The following is an 18,343-nucleotide window of genomic DNA, read 5'->3' on the forward strand; positions in this document are numbered from 1 at the left end:
TGGGGGCCCCTTCAAAGGAACTGAAACATGTTCAAAGTCAAATTCTGCCCAGAGACATTGCATGGGTGTGTACGTGTACGGGTGTGTTGTACAATGTCAAAAGTGTTATTCAGAACAGCTTCAGTGGGTGGCCACACAGAGAGAGAGAGAGAGAGAGAGAGAGAGAGAGAGAGAGAGAGAGAGAGAGAGAGAGAGAGAGCGAGAGAGAGAGAGAGAGAGAGAGAGAGAGAGAGAGAGGGAGTGAAAGAGTGAGTGGTTCGCCTATGGCCCCTGGGGTTGGGGCATCTGCTGAACATTCCGGAAACTCAATCACTTAATGACTGCATCACACAGAAGGAGCTGGGTAGGAGTGCTCAACACTGCCCCACCTTCTCATTCCACTCCAGCCCACTCCAGCCAGAGAAAGAGAGAAAGAGAAGGATAGAGAGAAAGAGAGAGAGCGAGAGATAGAGAGAGAGAGAGAGAGAGAGAGAAGAGAGAGAGAGAGAGAGAGAGAGAGAGAGAGAGAGAGAGAGAGAGGAGAGTCAGAGAGCAAAGGAGGGGGGGGGGTTGAGAGAAGAGAGAGAGAAAGAGGAAGAGAAAAGGCAAAATGTTTGCCCATTCGCCCACACTGAGGGTGGGGGCAACTCTCTCGCTGCAGGGTAGATTAAATTGGACACCCCGCCTCCACCACAGCCCCCTGAACATCTGTCAAGCGGAGGGACCCAAACGGAGCCTAACCCTATCCCGCCCTACTCCGGTTACTGTGCTGGTGGAGATATGGTGGCCTAGCTGGCTCGGCTATTCATGACACATATGGTCCCGGTTCGGAGTCTGACCATGCGCGATTATCTACTGCGATCTGAGACTGGCCAGCTCAGTCACACACTGACCCCCCCCCCCCCCCTCCCCCCCCTGGGAACCTGGGCTCGCTCCCGGCCTGCTCTGTGTTCAGGTCAGCGCTGGACGACCACCCGAGCTAGCAGCATCTCAGGTGTAACGTCCTTCCAGGGAGGTCCCTGTGTACTCACGTGGCTCTCTTAAAAGGGGGAAGTACAGCTCCAGATCAAGTGGGTCACGCTTGTGTTAGATGCGCGTCGGCCAAATGCTTGAGCTTTTCAGGAAGAGACCCCGGGATTCGATCCTCTGGAGCTAGACACACGGATCCTCTCCTGGCTGAGGGCGCACGGTCCGCGCAGGCAGCCCGTTTTAATGACGCTGGGCGAGGTAATGACTGTCATCTCTGAAGAGCAGAAGGTGACTGGCTGCCATGGCGGAGCTTAGCGAAACGGTGTCTCCAATAATGATGTGACTAACAAGACGCGGTGGCTGTGTTTGAAGGCTTAATTAGACCTAATCCTGCTTGTTTGTCAACACAGGGCTGGGAGGACCTAGTCCTGGATGTGACATGAGTTTGTTGTGGGGATCCCTGTACACAGGCAGGGGGACTTCCGTCGAACCCTGGATGGTAACTGGATGGGTTTACAGCTGTAATGAATGACAGGTTAAGCCGTGGAGGTGGATCTCAAAATGTCTGGTTCTTGCCATTCCTCAATGTGAAACTACAAAACCTGTTCAGATGTTTGTCTTTGAAGTCGTGTGCGGTGTCAGCATCCCTACTGTCCAATCACAGCTCCTTATTGCGACCGCGCAGCCCTCACGTGCGGCAACATTCTGAAGTAACCAGGGATTTGTGGGGATGATTCATATCATTCGGATGGCTAATCATCCCTCCCGAAAGGGAATGAGTCAGACAGGCTGACTGTAAATCAAGCCGTCGTCCGCAGGTCTGCGTAGGGTTAGCTCCGTCATGCAGCCTCATCCGCCCACGGAGCGAGCAGGCATGAGGGGATGACTTCAGACCACTCACAAAACATAGACCCACTTCACACACCTCCCAGGGTGGCTGTGTGGTCATGGGCAGGGGTGGGGAGAGTGACTCCAACATTTCACGAGTCCCACAAATCTATCCAGTGAAACAGCAACCCCGGTGAAAAGTCCACCACCCCAGTCAACAAGCCTCCGCTCCAGGACAAAGACAGCAGTACCTGCACAGTCCCCTGATAGATGTGTTATCTGACAGCTACTCGGTGGGTTTTCTGATTAGAATGACTTGATATCAATAAAAGTGACAGAGATAAATAGCCCCTCACAGGCAAGGATACATATCTGGACTCTGGTCTTCCATGCAGATTGCCAGTACTAGATTGCATCATCTGTGTGTCTGTGTATGTGTGTGTCTGTGTGTGTGTGCGTGTGTGTGTGCATCTCGGCACGTCCAAATCAAACAAGAGTAATGGCGCACACACACTAACTCTCCACTGCCCCCTCCCTCCGTCTCTTACAGTGTCAACTCGGTGTCTAAACTTCAACATATTCTATCTGGAGAGGCTCATCTTGGGAAACAGCGCTCCATTCAGTGTCAGCCAACGAAAGGCTCACACTGATAACCTGTGTGCGTGTGCGGAGGGTTCATGCTCCAAGGTCTCGCCAACCGTGTCTGTGCGTGTGTGTTTGTGTGCATGTGTGTGTTTGCATGTGTGGGCATTGGGTTCATGCTAACAGCTAAAGCCTGTGAGAGGTGTGGTGTGTGATGATCCTGTAGGGCTGTCCTTCCTGGGTTCCGAGGTGAGTCTAAATCAGTGTTCTGTTTAAACAACGTTGGGGCGTGTACCAGCACTGCCGCAATGACCTTCCAACACTAGTCATATCAAACACACCCCAGTGGAAAAACATGTACTGTATATCCCTTTTAAAACCATCCATTTTAGTTGAGTTTGATGCTCCTTTCTGACGCAATCGCTTTGGACAAAAGCGTCTGCTAAATGAATAAATGTAAATCAGGCCACCCGGCTGTCTTTGCTGCTCCTCTGTGGATTCAGGATGACCTGAACTGATACTGACCCTCACAGGAAGTGAGGCTTGTTTGTGGAGGAAATGACATCATCGTCATTAGCCTTGACTGTGTGGTGACCTCACCCTGGCATGGAAGCGCCTGCTCTGTGTGGTACAGCAAGGAGAGAGCCTGCTGTAGGTCTGCACCGGGCCCACTGCCAAACATCAGACAGGAAACATGACCCACATTTCTCATCCTCTCTTTCCCTCTACACGACTTCTTGCGAGGCAAGACTCATTCCAGAGAAAGAGGATCGGTTAACTCGAACTGCAGAACTAGAACCGTGACTTCCATTACTCTGAAGATAGCAGTGGGCCAGTGACACATGCCGACTAAATAACAACCGGGATTGCACTGTTGCAATGTTAGCAAGAGTTATACTAATTGTTATCTCTTTCTTATGTGTGTTTGCTGCAATAAAAGTAGTTACTGGGTATAATGCCAAGGGGAAGAGCCCTAACCCTTGCTGTGTTGTATTTGCAATGAACCGTAGCTTGTTACTAGTCTTGATTGCACTCGGCCAGAGGGGCGGACATGATTGAAAATCTTACTTCAGGACGTCTGGAGGTCTGAAGGGCTGGATGTGGATCGCCCAGGATCTGGCTGGCCTCGTGCCCAAGCAGAGAGCTCGCTGCTGGGGTAACTAAGCTTGGACATGCGAGGTCACCAGGCTGAGGCACGGACTCAAGGCCCGAGGACAATCAAACTAATACTGGTCTTGGCTGGTAGAGTTATCTCCATAAATAAATAGTTGCTATTGCAAATAATAAATGTATAATCAAAGGGAAATATTCCAACCCCCTGATTCCTTGAATATGTTTACACTAAAATAAATGAAATGAATAAAATTAATAAATGAAAGAGCAGCATGAAAGAAAAGCTTTAAGATGGAATGAATAACCAGACGAGGCTGAGAGCTGAAGTAGAGTAACGGGCTGCTGGTTTCCAGCCACTTTAGAAAACACAACCATGGAGAGAGCACATTGGCTGAGCCATATTTCACTGGCGGTGACCACTCTAATATTACTCAGAATGGACCCCTGCTGGAACTGAATAGCTACCTGTGGCTCAAATTCCACCATCCACAGGGGCTCCCTGATAGAGTAGGCTTCACCTCGCCCACTCACTGACGCTAATCCCCCTCCGACCATTCCGATTGAATTCTGGGCGCCACACGGAGAGAAACCTCGCCGTGGGAATTAATTCTGGATAATCCACAGTGATGGCGTGTGCTCCATTTGTCAGGATCACCATTAGTTACAGATCATTTTGATTGGCAGGGAGAGCTGTCGCATGTAAATCTGGCAATTTGTGTCAGGGGGAAGGAGAGAGGTAATGGGGCCGGCAACACCCTGGTGTCAGGACAGTGTGTGTGAGTGTGTATGTGTGTGTGTGTGTATGTGTGTGAGTGTGTATGTGTGTGTGTGTTTGCATGCAAGCTTAGAGGAATTTGGCATTAAGGTAAGGTATTTCATCTTACACACTATAGGTGTTTGACTAAATGGTTTAGCAAGCATTATTAAATATTTCTAATTGTTTCATCATCTAAGAAAGCAGGAAACAGCAACAGGTGAATAATATGTAATAATGAGAGGGATAGAGACCTCTCACTCACCCAAACAGTGAATCCAGATGGCTTCTTTATGATGCGGTAGCATATATACTTACTTTTAATAGGATGATCATCTCACACACCAGAAACACTGCATTGTTAATAGAAAATTAACATATTCACAGAGCATATTGTCTCCCTTCTCTAAATGAGTGCAGTTGTGCATTATGTTCCAATGCCTTTAGCTGTAATTCAACAGCATTGCTTTAATAAAGCATGTGTGCAGTGAAATAGCATATTCTGTCTTTACACATCAAATAGCTGGTAGCAAACACTGCTACCTAACCTAAGTCAGACAGCCTAGCATCACATTTGGCTGATAAATGACCAGAACCATGAAAAATGCTGAATCACTCGTATGTGCGTGCCTTTCCTCAAGCATTTTAGGCTGGTTGGATGGAAAAAGGATGAGAGGGAGTTTTCCATATTTATGAAATGAGAAATATCCAGCAGGAGGAATCGGGCAGCTTGGCTGATGCTTCACACTTGATCGAATCATTCCAATGGGACATGAATTGGCTTGGCGCCGTTTTATTGGGTGCGACTGTCGCGGCAGGACAGGCACACGTAACCACAGAGTCATCACAAACCACGTCTCTGCAGAGAGAAGGAACGTAATCCGAGGCAACATCTCGTCACGCGCCGACGAAATACATAAAATGAAAATGCAAACGCCCGCACCTCCCCGTTAATGTGGCCATAAATCACATGATGTTATCCCAGCCTCAGCCCCTGCCGCAGTGTGGACAAGGACCCAGCCCGCCGTTTTATGGACGGCGCAACAAAGTCAATTATATTCATCAGACGCTCCCCTCACACTCCTGCATCATCGCATCTCAGCTTCTTCTTTGTCCCATACAGGAGGCCATCCTGTTTATGAGTGTGTGTGTGTGAGTGTGTGTGTGTTTATGTGTGTGTGAGAGAGAGAGAGAGAGAGAGAGAGAGAGAGAGAGAGAGAGAGAGAGAGAGAGAGACAGAGAGAGAGAGAGAGAGAGAGAGAGAGAGAGAGAGAGAGAGAAAAAGAGAGAGAGAAAAAGAGAGAGAGAGAAAAAGAGAGAGAGAGAAAAAGAGAGAGAAAAAGAGAGAGAGAGAAAAAGAGAGAGAAAAAGAGAGAGAAAAAGAGAGAGAGAGAAAAAGAGAGAGAGAGAAAAAGAGAGAGAGAAAAAGAGAGAGAGAGAGAGAGGAAGAGGAGGGAGGGAGGGAGGGGGGTTTGGCCCGGGGGAGACTCAAAGCCTAGGATGTGAGGGTAAACGTCCAAATACAACACACAAACACGCACGTTATGGACCGTGTTTTCACAGTGTGAAAACCTGATCAATAGCAATACAGCTTATTCCAGGTGCTGGATCACTTTGGCAAAAGGTTCGATCCGTTAGCACCTGGCTGCCCTTATTAGAACACATGGCTCTTTGAATAACTGGAGCCATAGGTGGATCCATAATCTCTACTGAGCCACTCTCTCCTTTCTCGCCCCTCTTTCTCTCCACTGTGCGTCTCTCTTCATTGTGTTTCTCTCTCCTTTGTCCCTCTCTCCTGTCTCTCTCTCCTGTACCTGGGCAAGCTAGAGGGGTTCCTAAGAAGCAAATCCATTTAGAGGGTCTGGTGAAAAAATCGTCTGGTGACGCAGGAGACAGAGACACACAGGAGAGAGAGGGGAAATGGATGGAGAGTGCTTCTGACTATCTATCGGCCTGCCTGTACAGTCTGTCTGCCTGCCTGCCTGCCTGCCTGCCTGCCTGTCTGTCTGTCTGCCTGTCTGCCTGTCTGTCTGTCTGCAGGCCTTCCTTCCTTCCTTCCTGTCTGTCTGTCTGTCTGTCTGTCTGTCTGTCTGTCTGTCTGCCTGGCCACCCAGCTGTATATAAGGGTGGTTTAGTCATCTGCTAAGCAGTCCCAGGCCAGACCACCGTGGGAAGCAGTGACTCAGGTATCAGGACCGGGCCACACAGACACCCCCCTCCAGAGGGGTGAGCCAGTCTGCCGCACCTGCTGATGCCCTTCGTCAAAGACACCTTTCATGAGGCCCCCCGTCAAACGCAGTCACCCACTGCTCCGCTTGCTCCCGTCTCCACAGTCTGTCTCAGGCTCCCGACGGCGTTCCTCCCCAGCCTGTGGTCCTTGTGAAGCCTCCTGGGTGTTCCCTCCAGCTCCTCCAGAGGTGTGGATGCTGACCTGCATGGTGGTCTAACAGGCCGCGCCGGGCCTCTGGTCCCAACGTGTGACACGAGACCTCGTCAGCACGCCGAGCTGCAACTCTCGGAGGCCCTGTCCACGTGTCCTCCCGGGGTCACCAAAACCCCCCTCTGCTACAGTGACACCACACTGGCTGTATGGAAACACTGTGTTCCTCACCATCCACTTTGAACTGAAATAAAGGACTGGAGATCAGTAAAGTACCAATATTGACGTAGGATTTTATGGAAGCTCAAACTCAAATTCGGAAACCCATATGTTTCCATACAGGAGTGAAGGCCCACCCACACAACATATAGAAACTCACTATATTTCCAACCTGCAGAGTTGTGTTTGTCAGCAGGTTCTTGTCCCCACCCCCCTCCCGCCTGCCCACCGGCGGTTGGTTGACCCTCAGAGCGCCAGGGTCTGGGCAGGGCGGGATACTCCTCACATACCCACTGAGGGAGCAGCCTCTCTGATCTCTCCCCCCACCCCACCCCACACCCTCTGGAGAGTCAGGACATAAACGCTGCTTTTATTCAGAATGACCAGAGCTGACAGCCAGGGAGCACAGAAAACCCCCGAAGCAGCTTGTTTTTTTTTTCAAAGCAGAGTTGTGCGTAAAACTGACATCAAACAAGTACCCCCTTTGCCAACAGAATATACAACGTCCTCAACACACAGTGAACTTACAAGTTTAGGGGAGCGGGGAGGAAAAAAAAAATGATTTTGATTAAAGTTCCCCATAAAGATCACGTGTAAACATCATGTCTAGATACTTAATGAGTTCCTCTTCCAGGCTGAGGATCTGCCTGACCAGACCTTTTAGAAAGATGTGTGTTTGAAGTCAGGACCCAAGAAAAGCAGTTGTGCACTATTGCTCCTAATGCTGCTGAGTGATTGGCTGACTAACTGACTGGTCTGGCCACCCAGGAAGAGCAGGCAGGAAACTTGAACTGTGTTTATAACCCAGCTGAGGATTATAGGCTAGTGGAGAGAGGAAGGAGGGGTAGAGAGAGAGAGAGAGAGAGAGAGAGAGAGAGAGAGAGAGAGAGAGAGAGAGAGAGAGAGAGAGAGGAAGAGAGGAAGAGAGGAAGAGAGGAAGAGAGGAAGAGAGGGAGGAAGAGTGATGAAGAGTGATGAAGAAAGATAGGGGGAGGGAGAGAGACAGAGGGGTAGAAAGCAAAGCTTCCAGCTGTAACTAATTAAAAAACAGCCTACCTTCTCTCTCTCGCACTCTCTTTCTTCCTCCATCTCTCTCCCTCTCTCTCCCTCCCCCTCACTAATGGAAACACAGCTTCTCACAGTTTCCCAGGTTTAGCTGCAGCTCCAGGACATAACTCCAGGATTTTACAGAGGAAGGTGAGAGTTTTTTTTTCTTCGCCTCCACTCTGTTCCGCCCAACATGCCGGGTTGTGAAAAGCCGTAACTGTTCCAGCGTGCCAAGACAGACATTCCTCTCCACCTGATCCATCTGACAACCACATGAGGGGGCCAGGAGAGGAGGTAATCCTGAAAATACAGCCTCTTAACTTCCGACAGCATCCGGCATGAATCTTCTCTTATTTAGGATGCTGCCTTTGACTGTTAAGCTAAACACTCAGCTATCCAGACTCAATATTACCTAGACTTTACACACTGTGAGTACAGTAGGAGCTGTGTTTAAATACTTGTGGTAGGGCCTGTTATTTTAAAGGATATGAGTCAATATCTCAAGTTTTATACTGTGCAAATGACAAGAATACAGAGTATAGCCTTGGGTTGGTCTACCAGCAGTGATGTCCAAATTCCGATGATGTCCTTGGCTGAATCAGAGTAAAAGACACACAGTGGTGGTAGTCTTTTAGCAACTTGAAAAGTGCAACAACAAAAAAAGCACTTCTGGATGCAATAAACATAAGCCAAGGAGGTCAAACTCTCACCATTTGCTCCCCACGCTGCAATGGCCTAACCATGTACAGTGCCCTCCAAAAGTATTGGAACAGTGAGGCCAATTCCTTTATTTTTGCTGTAGACTGAAAACATTTGGGCTTGACATCAAACGATGAACGTGAAACCAGAGATCAACGTTTCAGCTTTTATTTCCAGGTATTTACATCAGGATCTGATGCACAAATTAGAAAATATCACCTTTTTGTTCGAACCCACCCATTTGTCACGTGAGCAAAAGTATTGGAACATATGACTGACAGGTGTGTTTTGTTGCCCAGGTGTGTCCTATTACATACATCATTCAATCAATAAATACCACTGAATGTCTACACTCAGGTTCAGATTGGGTAAGATAGGTTTTGTCTATGCAGACTGTATTCAGAGGTGAAAACAACATGAAAACCAGAGCGCTGTCTTTGGGTGAAAAACAAGCAATTGTGAGTCTTAGAGAAGATGGAAAATCAATCAGAGCCATTGCAGAAACATTGGCCATAGCCAGTACAACCATTTGGAATGTCCTGAAGAAGAAGAAAACTACTGGTGCACTAAGTAACAGACGTCGAACAGGTAGACCAAGGAAAACATCAGCAGTTGATGACAGAAACATTGTGAGAGCTGTAAAGAAAGACCCTAAAACAACTGTTAGTGAGATCAGCAACAACCTCCAGATGGCAGGAGTGAAGGTATCACTATCTACTGTTCGCAGAAGACTTCATGAACAAAAGTACAAGGGCTACACCAGAAGATGCAAACCACTCATTAGCAAGAAGAATAGGAAGGCCAGGCTGGAATTTGCCAAAAAGTACAGAGATGAACCTCAAAAATTCTGGGACAAAGTTTTATGGACTGATGAGACAAAGATTAACTTTTACCAAAGTGATGGAAAGGCTAAAGTTTGGAGAAAGAAAGGAACTGCTCATGATCCCCAACACACAAGCTCATCTGTGAAACACGGTGGAGGTAATGTCATGGCTTGGGCTTGCATGGCTTCTTCTAGGACGGGCTCATTAATCTTCATTGAGGATGTAACACATGATGGCAGCAGCAAAATGAACTCGGAAGTCTACAGAAACATTTTGTCTGCCAATTTAAGGAAAGATGCAACCAAACTGATTGGCAGAGCCTTCATCATGCAGCAAGATAACGACCCAAAACACACTGCCAAAACAACAAAGGAGTTCATCAGGGGCAAGAAATGGAAGGTATTAGACTGGCCAAGTCAATCTCCAGACTTAAACCCTATAGAGCATGCATTTTACCTGCTTAAGAGGAGACTGAAGGGAGGAACCCCACAAAACAAACAACAACTGAAAGAGGCTGCAGTGAAAGCCTGGGAAAGCATCAAAAAGGAAGAATGCAAAAGTTTGGTGACGTCAATGGGTCACAGACTTGCTGCAGTTATTGAAAGCAAAGGATTTGCAACTAAATATTAAGTCTTATTCACTTAAATATGTTTTAAGTATATCTGTTCCAATACTTTTGCTCACATGACAAATGGGTGGATTCAAACAAAATGTGATATTTTCTTAGTTGTGCATCAGATCCTGATGTAAATACCTGGAAATAAAAGCTGAAACGTTGATCTCTGGTCTCACGTTCATTATTTGTTACGTTCATTACAAATGTTTTCAGTCTACAGCAAAAATAAAGGAATACGCCTCACTGTTCCAATACTTTTGGAGGGCACTGTATGTCCACATCCTAGCAGAAGCAGAACGCAGCAGGTGAAGCCTCCTCTGTGGTATCCAGACTGAAGCTAGAGGGTTGGAGACTGCAGCAGGCGTGCTCTCAGGGAAATACCTCTGCAGATGTGTGAGAGCGATATGGAAGTTTTTCTAGAGATAATCAGGCATGTCGAGACATGTGATTCTAGAGCCGCACCGATGAGGGGGCGGTCGTGGAAGGTTAGCTTGGATTTCTACATATGTCTGTTTGGCACCTGATAGCAACACTGACATCATAGAACCCTGAAGGAACACAACACTTTTTCTTCCCCTCAGACAACTAAAAGCAGGTAACAACCTCCCCTCTCAGGGTTATCAGGTTCTCTTGTGTTCTCTCCAGGTTCTCTCATGTTCCACCACACGGTGAGGGTACTGAGGGCAATCTTATCCTGAGCCTGAGCACTGCTGGTGGATCTCAACGCTTCAGAAATGGCTTTTAAAACATGTTCCCTCCAACAATCCTCAAACACATGTCAAACAAACTCAAATCCCAAACAAACTCCTGTGAAGAGTAACTCAGCTCCTTTTTCAAATGCAGTATCCAGTGTGTTCCTCGCATCCGGTGTGTTTTTGTTGAGTGTGATATTCACAGGAACAAAGGAACGAAGCTGCCCTGGCCGGACACGACACAGCCCCTGCTGCTCTGGCTGGGAGACCCTGCCAACAACAGCCCAGCAATGGAGCCATGGCCTTATCCAGGTTTTTTTTATTTATTGTAATGCTCTGAATGGCTGGCTGACTAGCTGGAAGGCTGACTGGCAGACTGAAAGGCTGGCGCAAATGCAAGGTCACCAGCACATTACCTTTAACCTCAGCGTGGGCATGGACTTCTACTGACCTGAGCATGGAGCTTTCACCACGTAACCGAGGTCAAGCCCTCCTTCGTGCCCGAGCTTCTGGCAAACTTTGCATCCACACAAACTGTTTTGTGGTGAGTACATGTTGGATGTAATACAATGCATGTGTTTAACCCTAGTTTCAAAAATTCAACCGTGAACTGTCAGCCATCCTCCCCAGCCACCCCTCCCCACCAGCTCAGCTCCCCCACGAGCGAGCACAGAGCTGTATTGTGGCGTGCTTACATGTGGTTCTCCAGAGGATGGGTGGAGGGAGTTAGGGTTGAAGCCAAGCCCTCATCTTCAGAGAGCTTGGCAGTGGGAGGACCGGCCAGTGGGTACTGCCCATGTCAAAGGAATGACCTTCCAAAGACCTCTCAGGCTTGCCAGGCTACATGCCAGGGAAAATCATGCCTTCCAGTTTCACAGATGCAGCTCGTGAGAGTATCTGGGTCAAACCAGGGTCAGATACATGAAATTCTTCGACCAACTCCCCCAAAGCTGAACTCTGGTTATTGTGGGGAAACAGTATGTCTTCAGGTCTTCCTTGGGGTTTCTTCCTGGCGCATACAGGATCACCACACCATCTCCAACTCCATGTCCTATCCGGTTCTCTTTCACATTACCCTTGGCCTTGATATCTCCCTCAAAAGGTGTTTGTGAGCATCTCAATCATCACAGCCGTTGTTCACCTGAGCACACACACAGCTACTCCATATCAACCCGTATCTCGGCAACAATGACCATTCTTATCATACAAAAAGAGAACAGTGGCCACATCAGTGTGCCTGCACTTGATCTCCCCACCATTGGCGGTGAGAGAAGAAATACATTAAAAGCTTTTTTTTAAATGAAAGCTTGGGTTGCCTCTATCTGTCAACCTGGCAGGTTCACTTGCAGGTCAGCCCTGTGTTTCAGCTGGTTCCTTCTCAGATGACGAGTTGGGGGAGAAAGATACGGCCGGCTGGCTGAGGGGACACATCAATGCTTTGGTCTCCTGATGCTGCTCTCTCTCTCTCTCTCTCTCTCTCTCTCTCTCTCTCTCTCTCTCTCTCTCTCTCTCTCTCTCTCTCTCTCTTTCTTTCTCTCTCTCTCTCTCTCTCTCTCTCTCTCTCTCTCTCTCTCTCTCTCTCTCTCTCTCTCTCTCTCTCTCTCTCTCTCTCGCTGTCTCGCTCTCGCTCTCTCGCTCTCTCGCGCTCTCTCTCGCGCTCTCTCTCGCGCTCTCGCTCTCTTGCTCTCTTCTCCTCTCAAAGGCGGGGGGTACAGGGGCTTCAATCATCGCCTGAAAATGACCGGTGATGATGGAAAAAAAAGGAAAGAAGCCTTTTTCATCCAATGAGAGCTAGGGTCAGCGAGCTGACACCATCATGAGCATCAAAGCTACTCTCGGAACATTCTTTTTTCTTCTTTTTTTTTACACTTTTACGTTTTTTCGTCGCTCTTGGTCTTTGTAGCGATGCCTCGGAAAAGTGTTTCGCGTCCAAGCGTATGAAGTCAGACAGACGTGTGCTCCTATTCAGAGAAAAAGTAGAGATAGTAAATGTTGATAACCGCAGAGCATTACACGTTCAATAACACACACAAGCTGCCACGGCCGTGTCATTCTGTTGAACACACACAGACATCAAACAACGTGCGCACACAGGGATATGTAATGTAGCCGTGCTGCGATCCTTGCATCCCATTAACAGCCGTGTCAGTGGGCCTGGCGGATGCCACGGCCATCCTTCATTCAGTATTCATCTGTTTGTGGGAGCATGTGAAGGTTGACGTGGGGACACACAGGGATGATGGGGAGGATATGGAAATGGAGCCGAGGCGATCAGACGACAAGTACTGTGCCGTTCTCTCCCTCCCTCCCTATCTCGCCCTCTCGTTCGCTCTCTCTCTCTCTCTCTCTCGCTTTCTCTCCCTCCCCCCCCTCTCTCTCTCTCTCTCTCTCTCTCTCGCTCACACTCGCTGTCTCTAATCTTATACAGCAGCAGTAAGCTTGCTAGGAGAACTAGGCTTTATCAGTGCACTGGCACACTAGCTGGTTGGCTGGCTGGCTGACTGACTGGCTGGCTGGTTGGTTGACTGGCTTATGTGCAGCATAGTGGCAGACGACTACTGAATAGGAGCGATCCAGAGGTCAAGTTTGGGGCAGGTTAGGTGGGTTGGGGTAACTTGGGGTGAGTTGGGGTTTCATGGACTACAACCTTATAAAACACACAAAAAAAACTAGCCAACAGCAATCAGCAGAGGTTGGGGTGTGTGTGTGTGGGGGGGAGGTGAGGGGGGGGGGAGCAATAAAGAACCATATGTGGGATTAATAGCGAGCTGTGTAACAGTAGTCTTTGTTGTTGAGGTTAAAAGGGGAAGGCTAGAGAGGGTTTCTCACTATGGGAGGTTGTGTGGGTTAATTTAACCCTAAGAGGGCTCTCTGGCACCTAGATAGGATCTGACAGTTAGCAGCACCACCAGTGTTCATTACAGTTCCCCACACAGAGCATGGGGGAGTAATACATTTACCAGTAGTTACTCGATAAGAAATAACTACATTAATCTATTTGTAAATGGTTGTAACCTTCAAAAGTCAGAAATAAGAGTACCATTATGAGATTTATTGATTTATTTCTCAAATGGGTTATTTGATAGAGTGTCTCTTTTTTTAAAGGATAGTCACCTTGGAACTGCTTCAAATTAATAAGATTTCATGTTCAGTCATCTGTGATTTCCAGCCACTGGAAGATATAAAAACAGTGTTAAGATTTTGAAATGGGGATACGTTCTTTTAATTTTGATATTCACTGCTGACAATCTGCCACTGGTACACACTTTCTGTCTAATTCAATTCACCTTTAATTGGTTGAATGCATCATCTGCTTCATTGACACTTGAAAATGCTAACCTGTGAACGGATGATCCCCAGGCAATGTTGTGTATGTGTGTGTGTGTGTGTGTTTGTGTGTGTGTGTGTGTGTCTGTGTGTGTGTGTGCATATTAGGGTGAGACACCTATCCACCCATCCCCCGTGAGGTGCCAGCTTTACAGCAGACACGTTCACCCCCCCCTCTCCCCCGCCCTGCCCTCTCCTCTCCTCCCCTCCCCTTCACCACCTCCCCACTCAGCCTCTCCTCCTCCACCCTTCTCACTCATGTGCTCCTTGCTGTGAAATATAGTAAGTGAACAAATTTGAACTGAACACTCTAGACAGACAAATCACAGCTTGGGCGCCTCCATTTCTACAGCATGAACTACATCCTCAACAGAAGTGTTGCACAAACAAAGCCAGCGCAATAACACCACATCACATTATCCCTCCCTTCCTGTTCTACAGCATTGTGACAATACAAGATATTCAAATATAATTCATATGAACCAAACAAAACAATGATCACAAACGTCAGTCTCATGTCAGCCATGTATTCGTGCCATTTACAGTACTGTATCTCCCTGAGATGTTTAGACACACCAAACTGCAAGCTGCCAACCTGTGACATTGAAGTCCTCCAATTAAACGTTTATATTTGAAAACATAATTACTGGGCCAAGTGGGAGGCTTTACATCGTGCTCACACGGCTGTCAGGTCAAATCGTTGGAAAATAGAAAAGGATAAGAGAAGGTTGTCAACAGAAATAGAAAGAAACTAAAACCTATATTTGGGGCCCCTTGGCTTGAACTAGTAGGACTGTAATATTTAATATATCAGTACAAACAAACTGTGTGGTAATATTACTATTGAAACTCTCTGGTGCAGGACAGCATTCAAGGAATGTCTAAATGTCTTTAATTAAAGTTTATTGATAAAGCCCTGTTGAAAACGTAGGGCCGGTAATTAATTTAAGGTGAGTGGCTCAAGCTGTTCTTGCCAGGGAGTGAATCAGTAAGTGAACAGAGATACGCGACAAAGAGTATTAAAACTGCTATCCCAACGCTTATAAATCATTAGCAATCATAACTACCTCAAAGAGAATATTATAGTTGATATTCAAGCCCTAATTAACTGTCAAAAAATGTCAGTTGTTAAGCAGAGAACCTGTACTGGACCTGCAAGTTCTACAACTGCCATTATGGATCAGTTCCTGATAAAAACTGACAGTCTTGTCGAACCAGTATAACTTTTAACCTGCTCTCTCGGTTACGTGTGGAGGTGTGGTGATGTGTGTGTGTACACTCTCACATTCTCTGACTCTCAAACATTGCCTGGCACCACCTGAGGTGAACATTATTTGTGTTCACGTTGCTCCCTCCTTCGACCTCATTATAAACGTGCGTGCTTCATCCGTTTGAGAGGATCCGTACGTTGGTGTCGTCTGAGCAGGATGGGGGGTGGTGACAGGGAGGGTGCCTCTGCAGGGGGACTCCCTGGCACTGGAGCTGACACATGGAGTTGTTTACAGTTGGACTGCTGGAGGGTGAAGAATGCTCTCTGAGACGGCTACACAGCTGTGTGTTTATAGCCATCGTTAGCACTGTCTGGTTCCTCACGCATTCGCTGGTCATATCAGCAACAGTCCCCTCTATTTTATGTCAAGTCATATATATGATTTTTTTTTATTGTTTTGGGGTTTTATCACAGTTGCTTAAAATGGTGTTCATAAACTGAATGTTTTGTGTGCTGGGTTGAATCAGGAATATCAAATGAGTATGTCATTTATCTGAAAGATCTGCCTTTAACTTACTTTCTTTCTCAGCCAACTCAAACACATGACCTGAGTAGGGGTGGGGGAGACAACAGTTTGCATTTCATAAAGAAAGAAACAGTCTAATGTTTCTTGTATTTGTGTTCCGGGGCCCTGGTAGGGTGAGATGTGGCGTTGGGATTCCGTAGCGTCAGGGCGAGCAGATTTGAATTCTAAACCCATTATCAAACCATCATTCAAAGTCAGAACAGACGCAGATAACTATACACGCTTGGGGAAATGTTATTACAGAGCGGTCTGCGATCTGACGAATAACTCTAATATAACTGAGCGCTGTAGACAGGGCCTGAGCTCAGGATGTTGACGAGGTCGTTGTGCTGTGTGCAAGAAAAATCTTTTGAATGAGTTGATTTCCAGATCCTTTACCCGGTCATGCAGCTGGGATGGTTTCCACATTTTTTTATATGGGAAAGGCCAAATGAAATGTAATGATGTGATTTCAAATTGGTAAAAATGCTGTACATTGGTATGACCTGCAGTGCTTCTACATCTGTGTATAAGCACGTCTTTACAAACCAGTCCAATGACGAGCCGAGCCCTGACCCATCAGCCCATCTCTATAGAGCTGACTGCCGCGACCTCCCATGTTGTGTAAGCAAAATGCCTGTGATGAAAAGAGCAAAGCGGACGACGCAAAGAATTGTGGGATACGCTGACCTTTCCAGAGAGCATTATTAATACATGCGGGGTATTAGAAAAGGTTAACGAGGCCGCATGGCCATTCTCCCAGAATACAAACAAGGATAGCAGTCACCTCTCCCTGGCTGGAATAACACAAAACAGGTGAATGGGTTTCGCTCCAAATAGGCTCAATTAAAACAGAGATTGTACAAGCATCAACTCATGAGCTCTGGAAACAGAGTCACTACACCACAGTAGATACCAGCCAGTGCAGACTGCCACGTGTGCTGAATCAAGGTAATTTTTGGAGGGCTATTTTATACCATTTACTGTTGTCAATTACTCCGGACTGGCTTCACAAATACTGACTGAGGCAAATTCTTGGCTGGAAAGATTGCCAGAGGTTCTTCACAGATGGGTTTTATAAAGATTTTTTCTCTGGATCTGGGAGGCTGGTTTGTCCATGATTTAGAAGACACAGTGACATGTCTACTGAATATGTTTGACCTGGAAGCCGTGTGTGTGTGTTTGTGTGTGTATGTGTGTCTGTATGTGTGTGTGTACGTGTGCATGTGTGTGTGTGTGTGTGTGTGTGTGTGTGTGTGTCTGGGCGGGGGGTTGGGGGTGAGTAGCGTGAGGCATGGCGCGAGGTGTGTGTGTCCTTCTGAAATCATTGAGGGGGATTTCCTAACTGGGTCAACATGGTCGGGAAGGCTAAAGTGAGAAAAACATCTGCATGTCATTTCCACTGGAGCGTGGAGAATGCTTCTCTCCTCCTTCTCTATGTCACTGCCGACTCAGCAGTGGAGCCTTTACCATTCGTCAAACCTCTCTGCATTCCACGCTCTCTCTCCTCCTGAAAGTTACAAGTGGTTTGACCCCAGTGGGACGAGTTCAACAAGTTCTGGAATTGGTAAATGCTTTATGGTGCTTTTCCAGGTAGTGTACACACACAGCACAGCCAGTCTTTGGGTCAGTCTAAGCTCACTGAGGGGAGGAGATAAACTTTAAAGACCCCTGTTGCTACTTTCAACTCTCCTCCTCCCTGATAGGAAGTTGTTTGTTGATAAAGCACCTGAGCGTAGAAGAGCCAGCCGGATATTGGCTCCTCAGCTGCCATTTTCACTTCAGGAATAAAATATTTTTATGTGGTTTTGTCTGAAGTGGTATTTTTACCATTATCGTTATAGATAAGCTGAATGTTTGGCTATCAGATCCCAATGCAAATGTGCTCTTAACCTGAACACACAGTGCTGATCAGAAAGACCTCTCGCTGTGAAAAGGGACAGATCTGACGCCAGGAAAACATGCTTTTGGCAAAGATGCTCAGAGCAACTTGTGCTCTGTTCGCTTTGCACTCCACACACACACACCATCCTCACAACAGACCAGACGCCCTGTCATCAGTCACCCAAAGTCTGGGAGAAACATCTGATGGGAGAGGAGAGAGGCTCCATGGAGCGGGAGCTGGCTTCACACTCTCTCTGTCACTTACAAACACACACACACCTCACACTCCGGCTGGGATGGAACCAAGTCTCTTCTTGGCACCATCCCCACTCACCAGGCGGAGTTGGGGGCTGTGTGGATGGGTGTGCTGGTGTGTGTGTGTGTGTGTATGGTGAGGGTGAGAACAAGATCAGCACTCCTGATCCTACGTTCATTTTCACACCACACATCCTGGCACACGATGGAAACTGCCGAGACACCTGGGGAGGTGTGTGTGTGTGTGTGTGTGTGTGAGTCTGTGTGTCTGTGTCTGTGTGTGTCTTCACTGAGCAAGGTGTTAATACTGTTAACCATTTGCATTCCACTCTAAGGGTCGCTGAAATGTGAACACATTTCTGTATGAGTAATGAACCTCTACCTAGCAGAGAGTTGAGAA

The 18,343-nt window shown here is 47.3% G+C and overlaps 1 long non-coding RNA gene across 5 annotated transcripts in view; it reads right to left on the bottom strand.

The window, feature by feature from the left end:
• LOC124462750 overlaps positions 1-18,343 on the bottom strand; it is an 83,325-nt gene that overhangs the window by 56,218 nt on the left and 8,764 nt on the right. The window contains exons 3-4 of one of the 5 annotated variants that reach the window (XR_006955484.1): positions 13,817-13,874; positions 12,578-12,663 (exon numbers count right to left, since the gene is read on the bottom strand). The exons of 3 other annotated variants lie outside the window; for them this stretch is intronic. This is a non-coding gene — a long non-coding RNA (uncharacterized LOC124462750). Of the gene's footprint in view, positions 1-6,470; positions 6,850-12,577; positions 12,664-13,816; positions 13,875-18,343 lie in introns of all 5 variants that reach the window. One more of the 5 variants, XR_006955483.1, reaches the window with a different exon arrangement.

The sequence above is a fragment of the Hypomesus transpacificus genome, unplaced genomic scaffold (genome assembly GCF_021917145.1).
Source record: "Hypomesus transpacificus isolate Combined female unplaced genomic scaffold, fHypTra1 scaffold_243, whole genome shotgun sequence".
Taxonomy (NCBI): Eukaryota; Metazoa; Chordata; class Actinopteri; order Osmeriformes; family Osmeridae; genus Hypomesus; species Hypomesus transpacificus.